Raw genomic sequence first — 6,823 nt, 5'->3', positions numbered from 1 at the left:
TTTGATAAAATTAATCACTCTTAAAATTAAATTAATACAAATTAGTAAATCATCAACTAGCTAAGCTTTCTAATTTTAATAAAATGTACGAAAAATATCTATTGCGACAAAAGGAATTATATTTGAACCAAAATAGACTTAATTCTTCAGAAGAACATCATTTATTAAAAAATGAGAAAGTAAGTAGTAATCTAATATATTTAATTTTTATAAGAAATAACTTTTAAGAAATAAATTTATCAAGTCGAATAAGTAATTAATTTTTTTTTATTTTTTTATTTTTTTCTAAAAATTTCATAACATATATATTTTATTATTATTATTATTATTATTATAATTACTATAGTTAAATGTGGAGAGCCAAAATTGGGTGTCAACACTCAACAATAACGACCTTTTGGTTTAAACACGAAAAGACGTCTGAAACTGACGCGATGAATGGGCGAGAGACACGTGGCAGTGACGTTGACAGACATATAATGTATCGTAAGTGATACTAACCTCATGAAGACCAGGTCCCATTTAGTATGTAGCCCTGTCAGTATGACTCGATCTTATCTTCAGCTAACATACCATGAGTGTATACCTGCATTAAGGTATCATAAGTGAATTCCTAAACGACATGCATTATAATAAGTATAGATACCTGCTCTCCTAAACATAATCAATTGGAAGATTTTGTGCAAACTTGTCAAGAAATCAGGTGATCTTGTGCATCCCCAACCTCAACCTATTTTTGATGAAACACTCTTTACTCAAAGGTTTTGTAAAGATATCAACCAGCTGATCTTCAGTTTTGCAGAATTTCATCACCACATTTTGCTTCTCAACATTGTCTCTTAGGAAATTATGCCTCACATCTATGTGCTTTGTCTTCTTATGTTGAACAAGATTCTTGGCCATATTCGTTGCACTATTGTTGTCGCATATTAGAGGGATTGTGTATGTGAGAACACCAAAATCCTCCAGTTGTTGCTTGATCCATAGAAGTTGAGCACAACAAGATGCAGCAGCCACATATTCTGCCTCTGCTGTAGACAATGCAACTGAATTTTGCTTCTTTGTCCCCAGGAGATTAGTAATGATCCAAGAAAGTGTGCCATACCTGATGTACTCTTTTGATCAACAAGAAAGCCTGCGTAGTCAGCATTAGCATAACTAATTAGATCAAGTGAATCACATGTTGGATAAAAGAGGACCAGGTCCTGAGCTGCCTTCAGGTTTCTCAGAATTCGTTTGGCTACTTCAGATGTGACTCCTTTGGTGCAGCTTGAAACCTTGCACACATCTCTACACTGAAGACAATGTCTGGCCTGCTTGTAGTGAGGTACATGAGTGATCCAATAGTTTCCTTACTTCAACACCGTCTTCATCCAAATCCAGTTTCACACTTGTGCTCATAGAAGTATCAAGAGCTTTTGCCTCAAGTAGATTATATTTTTTGAGCAGTTCTTTTATATATTTCTCTTGACATATTGAAGTGCCCTGAAAAGACTGTTTGATTTGCAAACCTAGGAAGAAGGTAAGCTCTCTCATCATGCTCATTTCAAATCCACTACTCATCAGGTCATCAAACTCTTTGCATAGTGAATCTGGTGTAGCTCCAAAGATGATATCATCTACATATACCTGCACAATTAACAACTTCTTAACTCTGGATTTTATGAACAAGGTATTACCAATTTTACCTCTTTTGAAACCATTTGCAAGAAGGAATTTTGACAGTCGTTCATACCAAGCTCTAGGAGCTTGCTTTAAACCCTACAAAGCCTTATCCAATTTCAGCACATGATTTGGTAGTTCTGCATCTTCAAAGCTTGGGTGTTGTTTTACATACATTTTTTTCTTTCAAATTTTAAAGGCCCTCGACTGGCGGGGCTGTTGTAATGTAAAGCCTAAATTTCCATTCAAGAAGGCACTTTTGACATCCATTTGAAATAGCTTAAATTTCATGTGAGCAACAAATGCTATCAAGATTCTGATGGCTTCCATTCTGGCTACAGGAGCAAAGGTCTCGTCATAGTCAATCCCCTCCTCTTGGTTGTACACGGAGTGTTGCTTCTTTGCTTATATACAGGTTCCGATTGACGGAGTTCGATCGATGCTTGCTATGTACAGCCTCCAATTGGCGGAGTTTGACGATATTTGTTATGTACAGCCTCCAAGTGGCGGAGTTTTTAACGACGTTTGCTATGTACAGCCTCCGGTTGGCGGAGTTTGATGACATTTGCTATGTACAACCCCAGACTTGTGGAGTGTGGCACTGTTAGACGGTGGTCCCCGATTGGCGGAGTTGTTGATGAGGTTAGATTACAAGCTCCAGTTGGTGGAGTTATTTTGAAAGAGAATTAAACATCCTATTTTACTACGAGGGCCCTCTTTTCTTTAGTATTTGATCCGGATCTTGAGCGTACCTGCAAAAAATTTAAATGAAATATTCTTAGACATAAGATGCAAGTTGAAGTACTTGGGGAAGATAAAGTAGGGAAAGAGTATTTTGGCTCATGATTGTGAGAAGTCGAATGGCGTGTCTGGTCATGCCCAAAACTTGATGTTGTTTCTGAATCCCGTGTTCCTGCACTCAAAGAAAATTTTAGTTTTGGGAGGGGGTGTTGATTTGCATCGACTCGTGGACTGAAAACTCGTCACTAGAATCCTTCGACACCTTGTCAGTACCGCACATAGTTTCTTAACCTAGAGACTTGGTAGGTGGATGAGTGAAAGAAAAAAAAAAATATTTTTGAAAAGAATTAGCTTATTTTTCTAAAAAAAAAATAAGTATACTACGTATATTAGGTGTGTGTGTATATATATATATAGATTGTAATTCTCCAGCGTTTTTAGATTATGAAATGTTCCGAAGTCCATCGAGCTTTCCATTTTGTTGACTATATCCAACATAGTCCTCCTGTAGCTTTTACCCTTCTGATGAAGCTTTCCTAGTTTTTTTGCAGACACTGCGACGATCGATATCCTTCAATATTTTGAGGTTATGCTAACTATGAGGAATGTTTCCTAAGGGTATGCAGGGCATCGATCGAGCCTGACTCAGGCTGCCTACGTATCCTCAAGATAGGAATCAGATCGTAACGTAGTTCAAATACAAAAGGGAGAAGTAGAAGTATGTAATGCAATGACCGAGCTTGACTCAAGCTGCCTACGTATCCAAGTGGAATCAGGTCGTAACGTAGTTCAAATACAAGAGGAAAGTGAAAAATATGAAATGCAATGACCGGGCCTGACTCAGGCTGCCTACGTATCCAAGCGGAATCAGGTCAGGACGTAGTTCAAATACAATAGGAAAGTAAAAAAAAAAATGCAAAGGGACTTAATATTTATTTTGATATTTTGCACAGTCTAGAAATTTATTCAAATACATATATTTTACATGATCGATAATTTTGGACCACAATTCCAAGCCCACAATTGATCTCATTTAATAATTATTTCCTATATAAATTTTGGTTAGGTTAAAAATAGGGGGTGGTCGATAATATTTTTAGGTTTAGGACTTTTCTTCAATCCTCATTTCCAACCGCCACCACCACACTACCCACAACCTTCCTCCTTGCTCGAGTTCCACCATTAATGGTGAACTCCGAGCTGACATACAACCTAACCCCTTCATTCTCCCTCTCCTCACCATTTTTCAACAACCAGCAACCAAAATGAAGTTCACCTTACCGGACTTCAACAGCTTCCCCCACTGCCAGATTCCAACCAAAAACCCCCTTTCTCCCTCAAAACGAGCTCAAGCTCGTAGGGAAAATCAAACAGATCAAGCTCCAACCAGATTCAACTCCAAACCCACTGAAAAAACCACCCACCGCCGGACAACAACCAGACCAACCACCAAACCAGCGACTAAAAAACATCGGAAACCACCTCCACAACCTCCAAAACAGACCAACGACTCTCTCCGAGCGGATTCCAGCAAACTGGAGCAAATGACAACAACACAACATCGATTTCCAATAGGAAACTCACAACCACCGTCCCCGGGGAACAAACCACGCAACCAGTAACCACTGGAACGCCACCACGGTCCGACGAAATGGATCTCCAAGCTCCGAAAAAACTCTAATCATCATCAATGTTGGTAAAAAATCTAGATCTCACCCTTTAATCTCATTCTAAGTGTAGATTATTATTTACCTCTCTCATATTTTATTGTTGCTCTTTCATATCGCTGATTCTTTAATTTGTTAGTACTTTATTAGTTTGTGTAGTTTTGTTTACTGTGTTAATATATTTCTTGTTGAACTTCATTTTTTGTTTGTTATAGTTTATTATATACTTTAAATTGCTTATCCGAATTGCTCTACTTTTGTCCGCATTAATGGTTCTTAATTTATTAAAGTTAATTGTATGCATTTTAAGTAGTTCTCATAAGTTTTGTTATTTTGTTTATCACATGGTTACTATTATTATTTTATTTGGTTATCTTTTGGGATATTACATGTTGCTTTGTTGGTCATTTTATTAATTTTATATGATAGTGTTGAAGTTATTTTCATTTGTTATTATTTACTTATTTTTTAATTATTGATTTGTTATCTCTTCTCTTTTGGTAGCTCCTGTTAGGAAAATCCCAGATTTTAATGGGTCTTGGTCTTGATATGTTAAATTTGATTTTACGCACTTTAGTATTATTATTTTTTAGAATTTTCTAGTAAGTAAAATTATTGCACTTTGGTTACTGTTTTGTTTTTAGCTAGTGCATGTTATTTTATAATATTGTTTGTGAGTTGCATGAATTATATATTTTATTTGTTAAAATTGGCCAATGAAAAAATCACTCCGTCGATTTTAGAGGCCTTTCCCATTTTAAAAGACGGAATTTTAGTTTAAGTTTATATATTTTATTTGTTAAAAATGGCCAATGAAAAAATCTCTCCGTCGGTTTTAGAGGCCTTTCCCATTTTAACATTGTAAAAGACGGAATTTTAGTTTAAGTTTATATATTTTATTTGTTAAAATGGCCAAGCCCCCAAGGCCTAGCTCAAGTGGCAAAAGGTGGAGAATTTGTGGCTTAGGTCACAAGTTCAAGCCCCACACCATGCAAAGCGAAGCCCGGTATTTAAGTGGAGAAGGGTAGAGGGGCGGACCCATTATCCACCGAGTTTAGAAGGCTGTGATTGGTCCAAAGGGCGGGTCACAGACGGATTTCTCGGTTATCAAAAAAAAAGGGCCAATGAGAAAATCTCTCCGTCGGTTTTGGAGGCCTCCACATTGTAAAAGACGGGAATTTAGTTTAAGTTTATATGTACTATTTGTTAAAATTGGCCGATGAAGAAATTACCGTCGATTTCTAAGGCCTCTCATGTTAATAAGACGGATGTTTATTTTTAAGTTATTGTTTAATTCATTTACTTTTAGTCACATTTATTTAGTACTAACACTTTTACTAAGTGTCTTTACAGGTACCTCGAAGTCACTTCTCATCGAAGCCATTCGAATAAAGTTTGAATGTTATATTCATAATTATGTATATTGTTGACGATAGACAAATATTAAGTCGTTTCTCATATTACTTGTTTACTTTATTATGTGTGTATATTGCATGTTTGTTATATTTGTATAATATTTTTACATCCTCCTCAATTTGAAAAAATGAATTCAGTCGGGACCCACAGTTGTGGATTTCGAAGGATGCCTAACACATTCCCTTCGAAATAACTTGAACCCCTTACCTAGAATCTAATGGTTTCGTAGATCCCTTAAATGGTTTCCTATTTTTTCCTAAAATTAGGTGGCGACTTCTTTAAAATTTGTTTATTCTTAAAAAAATTTTAAAATTGAATCAATTATTTATTTTTTAAGTCATCGCGACGTTTCGCCCTATTCGAATAGAGTAGGGATGTAAACAACACCTACACCACGAGCCGTGACTTATTTCTGGTGATGGTCCCATGCTCATCAAGTTTGTTTCTGAAGACCCATCTTGTCCTAATAACAGTTCTGTTTAGAGGTCTAGACCAGGTGCCAAACTTTGCTCCTCTCAAACTAATGAAGTTCTTCCTGCATTGACGTTACCTAGTCTGCATCTTGTAAGGCTTCTTTGATGTTCATTGGCTCAGTAGACAACATAAAAGCTGAGTATGCAACTAGATTTCTTGTTCTGGATCTAGTTTGTATTCCAGAGTCAAGTGGAGAAATGAGATTGCCTAGTGGATGAGAAGATTGATGTTTCCATCCAGACTTTCTGATAGACTCTTATTCCACATCGGCATCATCATCTTCTGGATTTTGAGATGGAGTCTCCTGGGTAGTGTCTGAAGGACCAAGTTCTCCTGTGAGTTCTGCACCATTTTCTTTTGCAACCTGTTTGTTTCCAGGATTTTGGATTGCCTTGTCCTCCATTTCTTTGATCAGCTCCTCCATTTCATGGTCTCCCTTGTGAACATCAATTTTCTCAGACTCATTAAAAGTCATATGCATGCTTTTTTCAACACAAAGTGTTCTTTTGTTAAACACCCTATAGGCCTTGCTAGTAGATGAGTATCCTATAAACACCCCTTCATCACTCCTTGCATCGAACTTGCCCAGGTCATCTTTTCCATTATTTAATACATAACATTTGCACCCAAATGGCTTAAGGTGAGCAATTGAGGGCTTTCTGTCATTCAACAATTCGTAGGGTGTCTTCTTGATCATTGACCGGATAAGAGATCGATTTGTAACATAACATGTTGTGTTGACCGCTTCTTCCCAAAAGTTCATTGCAAGCCCTGAGTCAATCAACATGGTTCTTGCAATATCAATAAATGTCTTGTTCTTTCTTTCAACTACCCAATTTTTCTGAGGAGTTCTTGGTGCAGAG

At 36.7% G+C, this 6,823-nt stretch overlaps 1 long non-coding RNA gene across 1 annotated transcript; it reads left to right on the top strand.

The window, feature by feature from the left end:
* The first annotated feature begins 3,495 nt into the window (after nucleotides 1-3,495).
* LOC107062628 (uncharacterized) lies at nucleotides 3,496-5,578 on the top strand. The gene is made up of 2 exons (XR_001474755.1): nucleotides 3,496-4,099; nucleotides 5,424-5,578. It is a non-coding gene; the product is annotated as an uncharacterized lncRNA (long non-coding RNA).
* The last annotated feature ends 1,245 nt before the right edge of the window (nucleotides 5,579-6,823 follow it).

This window comes from Solanum tuberosum, unplaced genomic scaffold, assembly GCF_000226075.1.
Source record: "Solanum tuberosum cultivar DM 1-3 516 R44 unplaced genomic scaffold, SolTub_3.0 scf00248, whole genome shotgun sequence".
In the NCBI taxonomy this organism is placed as follows: domain Eukaryota; kingdom Viridiplantae; phylum Streptophyta; class Magnoliopsida; order Solanales; family Solanaceae; genus Solanum; species Solanum tuberosum.
The sequence above is the reverse complement of the archived record's forward strand: the minus strand, read 5'-3'. Positions and strand labels throughout refer to the sequence as shown.